We start from the raw sequence: 13,242 nt of genomic DNA, 5'->3' as shown, positions 1-13,242 counted from the left end.
AGAAGGTGCAGGCAGATATGACAGGGCTCTGTTCACATGGAATAGACTGGAAAATACAGGAAAATAGTTAGAACACAGGAGGTAGATACGGAGGCAGGGAAACGGGACAAGCAGAACCAGATACACACAAGGTACTTACAATGAAGTAGTGAGTGGACACAAAACTCACAAACAGAAGTACAGAGACAACGAGTTGGAGTTAAGTGCAGGTTCAGACACTGCAGGAAAAGGGCAGGTACGGACATAGAGACAAACAGGTAACGGACTAGGACCCAGTTCAGACAGGAACTGAACCCGGAACAAGATACAGGAACGAGCCTGGGAACTCAGCCCCCAGGGTGGCGGAAACAGACTAGAAGTCACAGATACAGATAACGGGCCTGGGTATACAGCCCTCAGGGTGGTGGAACAGACTAGAAGTCACAGATACAGGTAACAGGCCTGGGTACTCAGCCCCCAGGGTGGCGGAAACAGACTAGAAGTCACAGATACAAGTAACAGGCCTGGGTACTCAGCCCCCAGGGTGGCAGAAACAGACAAGATACAGGACAGGACCTGGCAACTCAGTTGCACAGAACACACTGAAACAAAGTGTTGCTCAGGCACCTCCTACTGGGTGGAGGGGGTTTAAGTATCCAGTGACTCACAGCAATAGGCTGGGGAGGCATTAGGAGTGCTCACACAGTAACTATAAGAATCAGGCAGTAACCGCGCCGCCGCCCTAAGCAATCAGACCAGAGACATGCACACAGCAGGTACTGGAGCAAAGTGTGCAGCCTGGACTGATAGGTAAGATGGCGTTCTTGCATGGTGGAAGGTGGTAAGCCATGCCAGCACGCCGCCAGGGATGTTACACATGCGATAGCAGCTGTTCCTTGTATTGCTGCTTCTTGCTGTTTAGTACCATTAAAAAAAAGTGCATGAGCTACAAATACCAAGCAAAGACCCTACAAAATGTATGGCACTATGCCTGATTAACAATGAAGAGTATACAGTGCCAATCAAAGTGCCATAGCCCCCTTAATTAGCTGATTTGTTGGAACCATAATGACCTGATATTTATGCCCTATACTAAGTATAGATGATCAGTTTCAAGGTTCTGGAAAACCTTTTAACAGAAAAAGAGTTGAGCAGAAAGATTCGAACTCCCCTGTTACGGCGTCCAGTCTGGTCCTCTGTGGCTGTCAGACAAGAGCAGTCTTCACTTTTTCTCCTGGCATCCTCAACTCAGGCATCCTGGGAACCTCTGGCATCTATTAGGTGTGTCACAATCATGACGTTGTGTGGCACCTAGTCAGAGCCGTATTTGGCATTCATGCTGCCCTAGACACTTTAAGTGGTCGCACCCACTTACTGGTAAGTCAGACTAAAAGTGCACATACCCATTAGATAGTAGTTAAAGGGGTTATCCAGGACTATATTTTTTTTACAATGAGCCAAAAAGCTAACAGGCAAATTGTTGCTAATTACCTGCCTGTTCTATCCGACACCGATTCAGCTGCTCCACATCAACAGAGCAGATCTTCGTCTTCCAGGCTTCTCTGTCGATGGGGCGTGACTGCCGACGTCATGCTGATTGACAGCTGGCTTCCTGCAATAAGGCAGTGGGGAGCCGGCTGTCAATCACAATCACATTGGCAATTCACAACCCATTAACAGATCAGAGTGGAAAAGTAGCTGCTGCTCTGCCAAAGTGATCTCAGCAGAAGCTGCAGAATCAACGGCATGAATGGTCTGTGACCTCTCTGAGCAAGCAGAGATCAGTGCCGGGTAGAACAGGCAGGTTAGCAACTACTTGCCTGATAGTTCTTAGGCCCATAGTAAAAAAAAAATATTTAGTCCTGGATAACTCCTTTAAAGGTCCCTATACACACTAGACTAACATCGGCCACACTCATGATATCGACGTGTTCGACGCACAGTTTAAGGTTATGTGCCCTTAAAAATAAAAGTTTCATTATAATGCCACCTGAATAAAAATAGCTGCCCCTACGTTGCCCTAAATAAGCCCTACGCTATGCCAGTGAATAAATAATTGCCCCTTGCTGTGCTCCCTGCACAAAAAATGACACCCACAATGTCCCTCTTATGATACATGGCCTCCTCTCATATAAAAAATTGCCACCCCTCCATCCCCTCTTATATACTACTGTATAACCACCATCCCTCCCCCATGAACTATGGCCACTACATTGTCTATTCATAACAATAACTGTCAAACCACCCCCCCTTAAGAACTGTGGCCTTTACACTGTCCCTCCTACACACTGTACCTATGGTGGCATCCACACTGTCCCCATCTTCAGTGCCCCTCACCACAATTCCACCTCCCCACAATGCCCCCAGTTCACACTCCATATTGTGCCTACACAATGTCCCTCCTTTTATATACTGCCTTCTATACTGTTCCCTTACTGAATATTCAACTCCATTAAGGATCCATTACCTTCCCCTCCTTTGTTGCACTATATCACACACAGCCTGCACTCCTATTTACACTCCACACAGTCAGCGCCCCATGTAACCCCCAAGCAGCCAGCACCCCATATACCCACCATATACAACCTGCACTCCCCACATAGAGCCTGCACCGCCTTCATATCCAGCCTGCACCCCATGTACCACCCATATACAGCCTGCACCACATGTATGCCCATATTCAGCCTGCAACCCATTTACTCCCCATATACAACCTGCACCACCATATACAACCTGCATCCCCACATTCAGCTTGCACCCCATGCAGAGGTGTATCTAGGTCTTCTAGCACCCGGGGCAAGAATTCAGTTTGGCGCCCTCCACCTGCTCCTTCCCCAGCACATATGCCATTTGCAGCTTCTTTTTTGTGGGACAGAATGATGATTTCAGCGATACCATTTTTACTTACATTCGATTTTTTCATTGCGTTTTATTCCACTTTTTGTTTGTCAGTATGATGAAAAAGCATAGTTTTTTGTCGCGTTTTTTATCAATTTTTTTTCACTGAAGGGGTTAACTAGTGTGACAACTTTATAGATCAGGTCGTTCCGGACACGGTGATACCAAATATGTGTACTTTTTTGCTTATTTTTGTTTTTACATAAAAATATGTATTTGTGGGTATAATATTTTTTTCATGTTTTTATTATTTTGTGATTTTTTAAAAAAAATATTTTTACAATTGTTTTTCACTTTTTTTACTCAGCCTCTCTGGGACTTTAACTTTTATCTCTGATCGCTGGTATAATGCACTGCAATGCACCAGCATTACAATGCTTTATATCTGGGAGTGTTAGGCCACGGCCCCATTATAAGTATTTGGTCAGTATTCGGTCAGTATGTTTTCTCAGGAGTGGGAGCCAAAACCAGGAGTGGATGATAAATAGAGATGAGCGTTGTTAGACTCGAACTGTTCGCCAATCTCAAATTCGAGCTGTTTTGGGCGGTGTTCGAGCCGTTTGGCGAACACGAACGATTTGAAAAAAATCCGGCTGTTCGAGGTTATGTTCGATAACTGTTCGTGCACCAAAATCATAACTGGATTTTTTCTCAGTAATGCTGAAAATTAATGTTAATATGCAGTTTGAGTGTACGGCGGGGCGGAGGGAGGGGCAGGGGATGGATCTCTGCATAAATAATGAAGATCTCCATTTTTTTTTCTCTTTCCCGCATTTACAGTGGGGAGGTGCAATCTGTCAGCCTATCAGCAGCGCACACACGGAGCGAACTGCTTTTTTTCACACAAGCAAGGGCATGTGTCATTGGCAGTGTATGTCACATGTCCTTGCCCTATAAGACCCAGCCATTTTCCACGTAGCCACCATTTTCTCACTGCTGCTGCTGCGTGTTAGACGGCACCGCTGTTGCTGTGTGCGCTATACTTTGAGTGTTCATTTCAAGCCAATTTTCGCACAAATCTACAGATAGCTTGGGAGTAGGGAATAGTTGTGATTGCAGTCCTTTTGAGGACTAGGTTACATCATTTCCTACAACTTTTATCAGGCAGGTCTGTGCTCTTAAATAGATAGGTTGGGAGTAGGGACTAATTGTAATTGCAGTCCTTTTCAGGACTAGGTTACAGCATTTCCTACAACTTTTTGCCAGGCAGGTCTGTGCCAGTGCTGTGCAAGTTTTTTTCACAGCATTTGGCTAAATCTAGCTAAGCAAATCCTTTTTGGCCTCTTGCAGTGTGTGTTAGTCAGTGGAGTAGCCTATCTGTGTTGCAAGGTACACCACCTGTGTATAGAATACAATTTTTTTTTACTACAACTAGCCAATTAAAAGCTTTTGGACATAGCATCATTCTATTAGTCCATCAATACTAACCTTCACCAGGTTGCAAATTCAAAATAATTTTTATCTGCATCTAGCTCTGAAAAAAAATTTGGGCTAGTAGCAATGTGTGGGACTTGTTCTATTAGTCCATCTATACTAACCTCCACCAGGTTGCAAATTAAAAATAATTTTTATCTGCATCTAGCTCTGAAAAAACATTTGGGCTTGTAGCAGTGTGTATGACTTGTTCTATTAGTCCATCTATATTAACCTCCACCAGGTTGCAAATTAAAAATATTTTTTATCTGCATCTAGCTCTGACCAAAAAAATTGGGCTTGTAGCAGTGTGTGGGACTTGTTCTATTAGTCCATCTATACTTACCTCCACCAGGTTGCAAATTAAAAATAACTTTTATCTGCATCTAGCTCTGAAAAAAAAATTGGGCTTGTAGCAGTGTGTGGGACTTGTTCTATTAGTCCATCTATTCTAACCTCCACCAGGTGGCAAATTAAAAATAATTTTTATCGGCATCTAGCTCTGAAAAAAAAATTGGGCTTGTAGCAGTGTGTGGGACTTGTTCTATTAGTCCATCTATACTAACCTCCACCAGGTTGCAAATTCAAAATAATTTTTATCTGCATCTAGCTCTGAAAAAAAATTTGGGCTTGTAGCAGTGTGTGGGACTTATTCTATTAGTCCATCTATACTAACCTTCACCAGGTTGCAAATTAAAATAATTTTTATCTGCATCTAGCTCTGAAAAAAAATTTGGGCTTGTAGCAGTGTGTGGGACTTGTTCTATTAGTCCATCTATACTAACCTCCACCAGGTTGCAAATTAAAAATAATTTTTATCTGCATCTAGCTCTGAAAAAAAAAATTGGGCTTGTAGCAGTGTGTGGGACTTGTCCTATTAGTCCATCTATACTAACCTCCACCAGGTTGCAAATTAAAAATAATTTTTATCTGCATCTAGCTCTGAAAAAAAAATTGGGCTTGTAGCAGTGTGTGGGACTTGTTCTATTAGTCCATCTATACTAACCTCCACCAGGTTGCAAATTAAAAATAATTTTTATCTGCATCTAGCTCTGAAAAAAAAATTGGGCTTGTAGCAGTGTGTGGGACTTGTTCTATTAGTCCATCTATACTTACCTCCACCAGGTTGCAAATTAAAAATAATTTTTATCTGCATCTAGCTCTGAAAAAAAATTTGGGCTTGTAGCAGTGTGTGGGACTTGTTCTATTAGTCCATCTTTACTATCCTCCACCAGGTTGCAAATTTAAAATAATTTTCATCTGCATCTAGCTCTGAAAGAAAATTTTGGGCTTGTAGCAGTGTGTGGGACTTGTTCTATTAGTCCATCTATACTAAACTCCACCAGGTTGCAAATTAAAAATTATTTTATCTGCATCTAGCTCTGAAAAAATTTTTAGGCTTGTAGCAGTGTGTGGGACTTGTTCTATTAGTCCATCTATACTAACCTCCACCAGGTTGCAAATTAAAAATAATTTTTCTCTGCATGTAGCTCTGAAAATTTTTTTGGGCTTGTAGCAGTGTGTATGACTTGTTCTATTAGTCCATCTATACTAACCTCCACCAGATTGAAAATTAAAAATAATTTTTATCTGCATCTAGCTCTGAAAAAAAATTGGGCTTGTAGCAGTGTGTGGGACTTGTTCTATTAGTCCATCTATACTAACCTCCACAAGGTTGCAAATTAAAAATAATTTTTATCTGCATCTAGCTCTGAAAAAAATTTGGGCTTGTAGCAGTGTATGGGACTTGTTGTATTAGTCCATCTATACTAACCTCCACCAGGTTGCAAATTAAAAATAATTTTTATCTGCATCTAGCTCTGAAAATTTTTTTGGGCTTGTTGTAGTGTGTGGGACTTATTCTATAAGTCCATCTATACTAAACTCCACCACCTCTGTATGTAATAAATACTACAGTTTGGCCACTCAGCTCTGCTCGGTTCCCATCCATTGTTTTTTGTGCAAACAACTCCAGAGTTGTCAATTAGTTAACCACCAAAATGAGTGGTAAAAGGCCTGCTGCTTGTGGAAAGGGGAATAGGCGTGTTGGGAAGGGAAAAAAAGGTTGTGTCCGTGGGGTAGGTGTTAAAGCAACAGTAACATCTGCAGAAGAAAGACCATCTTCCAGCCAAACTAAGATGTCTACTTCTTTTAGCGGACAATGTGATAAGATCCTTTTCTTACGGCCACGCCAATCGCTACAAATTCCAGATGAGGCATAAAAACAGCAGGTGCTTCAACGGATATCAAGTGCTCCTTTAAGTGGGCTCTCCTCCACCTCAACTTCAACATCACAAATACTCCAGTCCTCAGAGGTGTCACCCCAATAGCACTTGCTTCCTCACAGCTCCCAAGTCTCCAGCTGCCCGTCGGAGTATGGGGTAGAACAGATGGTTGAGTCTGCAGAGCTGTTTACTCATACTATAGCCTGGGAATCAGAGGTCAGCTCCAGGGCTTCTGTGAATCCAGACGAGGAAATGATCTGCACTGATGCCCAGAATCTTTATGAGTCGGATCCAGGAACAGACGCAGAAGGTTCTGACCATAATGTAGACCCTCGTTCCCAAACTGTAACTCCTGTTGGTGGAGACAATGAGGAAGATGATGATGAGACTCAAATACCTGATTGGAGCGACAACTTGAGTTTTTTGTCAGGGCAGGAAGAGGTTGGCTCTGAGGACGACGGGCGTGATAACACACAGGGTGATGATGACGAGGTTGGAAATCCCACTTACTGTCAACCCACAGTCAGCCAGTCGATGAGGTCAGCAGAGGAGGTGGAGGAGGATGCTAGTGACGACGAGGTCAGGTTGCGCCTTCCTGGACAGAGACGTAGTACTGGAAGCACGTCAACAACTGCATCCTCAAACACAACTCTGCCTCTGACCACAAGTTGTGGTGGCTATTCAGGTCGCATGGGTGCTAAGCCTTGCATAGCCTGGGCATTTTTTCAGATTGATAAGGATGACCCATCTCGTGTTATCTGTAACATTTGTCAGCAAAAGCTAAGTAGAGGCCAAAAAATACATAGTTTGAGTACTTCATGCATGAACTGGCACATGGATATGAAGCATAAGTTGCAGTGGGAAGCTCACTGTGCTAGAATGCGGCCTAGCCGGCCGGGCCAACCACCGTCTGGGCCAACCACCGTCTGCCACATCTTTTGCATACGCGGCCTCTTCATCCTCTGTAACTGGGGGGACAGCAGTCACACCTGTTTTGGGACGCAGACCTGCCACCTCTTTTCCCGCAACAGCCAGCGTGATTGCCAGGTCATCATTTTATTTGGAGGTGGAAACACCAGATGGTGTTGAGCGCTCTCTGACATCGATAGCACCACCTTTGGATCAAGGCAACCTAACATGTCTGCCTGCATCTTCCTCACAGACCGGCAGTTTGCCGGGGACACCCTTCTCAACCCCGTCTAAGCACAACAGCCAGCCCTCGGTCCCTCAGATGTGGACAAGTAAAAGACCATTTCCTCCTAGCCATGAGAAAGCTAAGAGGTTGAATTTCACCATCTGCAAGCTCTTGGCTACAAAAATGCTGCCTTTCCGCCTGGTGGACACAGAGGATTTTCGAGACCTTATGTCCGTTGCAGTGCCCCAGTTCCAGATGCCCAGTCGGCACTACTTCTCAAAGAAAGGTGTGCCTGCGCTACACCAACATGTCGCACACAACATCACCGCTTCTTTGAGAAACTCTGTGTGTGACAGGGTGCATTTCACCACAGACACTTGGACGAGTGGGCATGGACACAGGGGCGTTACATGTCGCTGACTGGGCACTGGGTAACTATGGTGACAGCAGGACAAGGGGCTGCTGTCCAAGTCTTGCCGTCCCCACGAGTTGTGCGTCAATCCTCTTTGTACTGTGAATCAGCTACATACTTCTTGATTGTGCGATGATCAGGATGAAGTGTCTTGGCAATGTTGATTGTGGTCATGCCTTGACCTAAACACTCCACAATTTGTTGCTTCTCCGCAGCCAACACATCCTTTTTCTTTCCCATTTTGGCAGAAAATGTAGGCTGCTTAATAATGTGGGACAGCCTTCTTAAGTAGTCTTGCCTTTCATTGGACACACCTGCCAAACTAATTAGCACAGGTGTCTGCAATTGCTTACAGTGATATAAAGAGCCCTGACACACATCACCATCAATGAGTTTAACTGACAAACAAAAAAATTCTTACCTTATCACTCCTAAACACTTTTTGCATAATAATTTGGAACACAGTGTACATGTGCTTTTCCACAAAACACCAGTGGTTCACGTAGTGAAACTTACAGTTCTAACTCGCCAACTGTGGTCTGTATGGAGTTGTTCAATAAAGGGCCCAAAATTAAGACAACATAGACTGGAGAGGTCTCTATGAATACGAATTCCTAAGTATTTGATACCCTGTGAGGGCCAGGCAAAGGGAAAGTTGGACTGGATGGAATCCTGTATGGATTTGGGGAGGGAGACATCGAGGGCCTCAGACTTCGCTGCATTGATTTTAAAATTTGACCATGTAACAAAGTGATCTATTTCAGCCATAACAGCAGGGATGGATATATGTGATTGAGTGATATATACTAGGACATCATCAGCAAATGCAGAGCACTTGTACTCGGTGCCTCCCACCTCAATCCACCTAATATTGGGGTTACTAGGATGTATAAGAGAGGGGACAGAGGACATCCCTGCCTTGTCCCATTGGTGATTATGAAAGGTGATGAAAATGTTCCATTTATCTTCAGCCTAGGTGACGTATTGCGATACAGGGCCATGATTTTGGCTATAAAAGGGTCCCCTAGACCCCTACCCCAAGCTTTTTAAGAGAATAATATATGGCGTGCCAGGAGACTCTATGGAATGCTTTCTCAGCATCCAACGAGAGTATCTAATTACAAATTTTTAACTGTATCTAGCCCAGGAAATACTTTGTGCCTAGTAGCAGTGTCTGCTAGTCAGCGTATTATTCCAGCTGTTAAGCAAGCTACTACTGTAGTTTGGACACTTCATTTTTTCAAAGGAAATGCTTCGGGCCCCCGGGACACTCAGTGAAGAGCATCGGGAGGCACCCCAAGCCAACGGGGCTGGGACTGGTGGTAGGACGCCTTGAAGTGGAACGCCAAGCTCGATCCTTATAAAAGCTTTTTAACTGCAGCAGCTTTAGTGGACGCTACTGGAGCTGTAATTCCCGTAGCTGCTGGCATCAGACTTGCCCTCCAATAGATCCTTGTAAAAGGATTTAAAGTGTACTCATTCAAATTAGAGAGACAATTTAAATTAAAAAGCTTAGACCTGCCTCCACTGCAGGGGGGCTCGCTCGACCCACCAGCGGACAGGCACCAGTATTGGGAGAGGGGGCTGGCCATCAGGGTCCACCGCAGCTCTGGCACAAACCCGGCGACACGGAGGTCGCACGGGCAGGAACGGACTGGCCGTGTCAGCTTCGCACTTTTTTGGTTTTAGAAGGGCATGACATGCCTATATCTGTGTCTCCCCCTCCTTTTACTCCTCAACTTCTTTTTGCATGACTATATGTACTTGTCACTTTTCCATGTGTTAGTTTTGTCTTCTGAGCAGTTTGTCAGCTTTTGGACACCTTTGAAGTGTTTTCTTTGTGTTTTCTATGTGTTTCTATGTGTTTTTGTTTGCCTGCCAATGGTTTTAACGGTGTTTGACGGTGTTCGACGAACAGTTCGACGAACAGTTCGGCGAACATACGGGTGTTCAACGAACCGAACCGAACTCGAACACTACGGGGGTGGCTCAACTCTAATGATAAATGCAGAATTGGTGACTTGTTTCTATTATACCTTTGCTCTGATTGTTCCTCACCTGGTTTTGGCTTCCACTTCTGAGATAAAATACTGACCGAATACTGACCAAATACTGATAGTGGGGCCGTGGCCTTAGTCACGTGCCAACGAGCTGCTCTTCCTAATTCTCTCTGAGAGAAGCAGGAAGAAAAGCTCTTTTTCAGGTGACTGTAACTATGAAAATCGCATGAGTGAAGAAGCCATGTGAGGACTGCTGAAACCTGCGAGCAGAGCTGAGTCCTGACATTGAGGATATTACTTGCTGTCAGGATTGGCTACATGGCTTCATTTTATAATTAACAGGTTTTTCCAGGTTTGAGATGGAAGTCTGCAGTCACTGTGTGTGACTGTATGTGACTGCAGGCTTCTGAATTTTCATAGCACATGCACTGCACACTTTTAGGATTCTCCCTTGCCGTGCCAAGAGTGGGCAGTCATGTCACTACAAGTGTGTGATTTGCATACTTCTGACCACATTGCGACTAGACGTGTGTGGCCTCCCTCAATTCATTTTCATTGAGTGAGGCAACGCATGTCTAGTCAGCATGTGACCGCATGTATACAAATCGCCGGCACCAGAGAATCCTGACAGTGTGCAGTGCGCACTGTGAGAATTCAGAAGTTTGCAGTCACATGGAATGACTGTAGACTCATCACAAACGTGGACAACATCTTTAATGCTTCTAACATAAATAAAAATAAAAAATTGTCAGCATCATGAAAAACATTTACATCCAGGTACCTGATAGATGACGCTGTCTCTGGAGTCATTCTCTTTCTTTTCTTCATCTTGTCCAGACGCCATGATGACTTTTCTCATCCACAGCTCGTCTCTGCAGACTTCCATCTTCTCCGGTCTTCTGCAGCTCATCCCCACATGGTGCCCTGAAAGATAGCAGTGTCATTATAATGCTACTGAATAAAAATATCTGCCTTATGTAGAGCCCCTGAATAATTAATTGCCTCTCATTATATTCCCTACACAAAATTTCACTCCCACACTCTACCCCTCTTATGGTACATGCTCTCCACACTGCCCTCTCCTTTCCATACTGGGCCCCCTCTTCACACTGTCCTCACACTGTGTCCCCACTATAGGACTCAGTCTCTGTATTGCGCCCACTCATCACACGCCCCCTCCTTAGCATACTGTTCCCTCCTGGATGTGACCTTACAGTGTCCCTCCATGCTATCCCCCACCCACTACTCAGTCTCTATTCTGTGCCCACTCACACTTTTCTTCCCCCATACTGTATCCTCACACTATTCCCCTCAATAGTCTCCTTACACGTTTCCCTTACCTCCTCATATTTCCTCCTCACACATCCCCCCTAACTCCTCATACTAGGTCTGCACACATTTTCCCCCTCACTACCAATAATGTGTCTGCACCCACCCCCCACTCGCTCCCCACAGATTAAATCTCCCCCTTCACACTGAATAAATATGGCCCCTCCACAATAATTAAATAGCCCCCTGAACAATGAATGAATATGCCCCCCTGCACAATTAATAAATAGCCCCCTGAGCAATTAATTGCCCCCCTGCACAATTAATAAGTAGCCCCCTCCACAATACCCCCTGCACTTTAAGAAATATGCCCCCCTGCACATTTAATAAATATGCCCCCTGCACAATTTATACCCCCCCTGCACAATTTAATAAATTTGCCCCCCTGCACAATTAATAACCCCCTGCACATTTAATTAATATGCCCCCCCCGAACCTTTGGTGTCTTCAACTCCACAGGAGCACTTACCACCGAGGCTCTGCTCTCTCCTGTGGGCGCCGACGAGTGACGTCAGCAGCGTGATCACATGACCTGATCACGCTGCTGACGTTGCTGTAAGCTGACGGTCAGAACATCAATTATGCTTGCGTCTGCAAGATGCAAGTACAATGACTGGAAGCCGGCATGCCACAGCTTCTCTGAGCATGCTGTCAGCTTGACGCCCGCTCAGGGAACGGCCGAATCCCGACCCGGGGGCGGCAGAATGCAGCCGCCAGGGGCGACACCTCGGACCGCCGCATTAGGCGACCCGACAGCACCCTCCTGCCGGCTGCGCCCGGGGCACATGCCCCGCCTGCCCTCCCCAGATACACTCCTGCCCCCATGTACCCCCATATACAGCCTGCACCACATTTACCCCCATACACAGCCTGCATCCCCTTCCATATGCAGCCTGCACCCCATGTACCACCCATATAAAGTTTGCATGCCCATAAACAGTTTGCACCCCCCATATAGAGCCTGCACCCCCCACACATACAGCCTGCACGCCATTTACCCCATATACACACTGTGCAATCCCATAAACAGACTGCAGCCCCATAGACAGCCTGCACACCCCCATGCAGACTTCACATACCCATATACACACTGCATTCCCATATACAACTTTCACCCCTCCACATACAGCCTGCACCCCATGTACCCCCCATATACAGACTGCATACTCCCATAATACCTACTGCACCCCCATATACAGCCTGCACCCTCCCATATAAAACCTGCATACCACCATAAAGAGACTGCACCCCGCCATACACAGACTGCACCCCTGCATATATAGCATGCACCCCCATATACAGCCTGCATACCCCCATATACCTACTGTACACCCCATATACAGATTGCACCCTTATATACAGACTGCACCACCATATACAGCCTGCACATTCCCATATACAGCCTGCACATTCCCATATACAGCTGGAACCCCCATATACAGCCTTCACCCTTATATAGCACACACCCCTATACAGACTGCACCCCATGTACCCCTGGACCCTGATTACCTGTCACTTGTGCCCCCATCTTCTCCAGCTACTGCTGCTACTGCTTCCTGCATGAGAAATACTTCACTTCCTGTAATCTCTAGGATGGCTCCTCCCATAGGAGTCACATGGGCATGACATCATCACAGGTCCTTCCCCTTTAGCATTAATTGTCTCTTCCATCCTGGCAGGGAGTTTATTACTGCTGCTCTGCCCATGCAGCGCTCACCTCATCAACTTTCACCACCTCCCCCAAATTAAAATGGCGGTATTGACATGATGTCAATCAGAGAAAAAGGAGCACATTTAAAAAAAAAAATAAAAAAAAAATATTTTTTACTTCTTCATGATGGCACCGCCCCT

At 45.3% G+C, this 13,242-nt stretch overlaps 1 protein-coding gene and 1 long non-coding RNA gene across 4 annotated transcripts in view; one reads left to right on the top strand and one right to left on the bottom strand.

Moving 5' to 3' along the window:
- LOC141232736 (uncharacterized) overlaps positions 1 to 12,986 on the bottom strand; it is a 56,079-nt gene extending 43,093 nt beyond the window's left edge. Inside the window, exons 1-2 of the long non-coding RNA XR_012298923.1 lie at positions 12,901 to 12,986; positions 10,844 to 10,986 (exon numbers count right to left, since the gene is read on the bottom strand). This is a non-coding gene — a long non-coding RNA (uncharacterized lncRNA). The remainder of the gene's footprint in view (positions 1 to 10,843; positions 10,987 to 12,900) is intronic.
- PITPNM3 (PITPNM family member 3) overlaps positions 1 to 13,242 on the top strand; it is a 901,527-nt gene that overhangs the window by 128,585 nt on the left and 759,700 nt on the right. The window lies entirely within an intron of this gene.

Source organism: Phyllobates terribilis, unplaced genomic scaffold (assembly GCF_046119375.1).
Source record: "Phyllobates terribilis strain yellow unplaced genomic scaffold, ASM4611937v1 Scaffold_2__4_contigs__length_985480577, whole genome shotgun sequence".
In the NCBI taxonomy this organism is placed as follows: domain Eukaryota; kingdom Metazoa; phylum Chordata; class Amphibia; order Anura; family Dendrobatidae; genus Phyllobates; species Phyllobates terribilis.
Note: the sequence above shows the minus strand (reverse complement) of the source record. Positions and strands in the feature narration are given on the sequence as shown.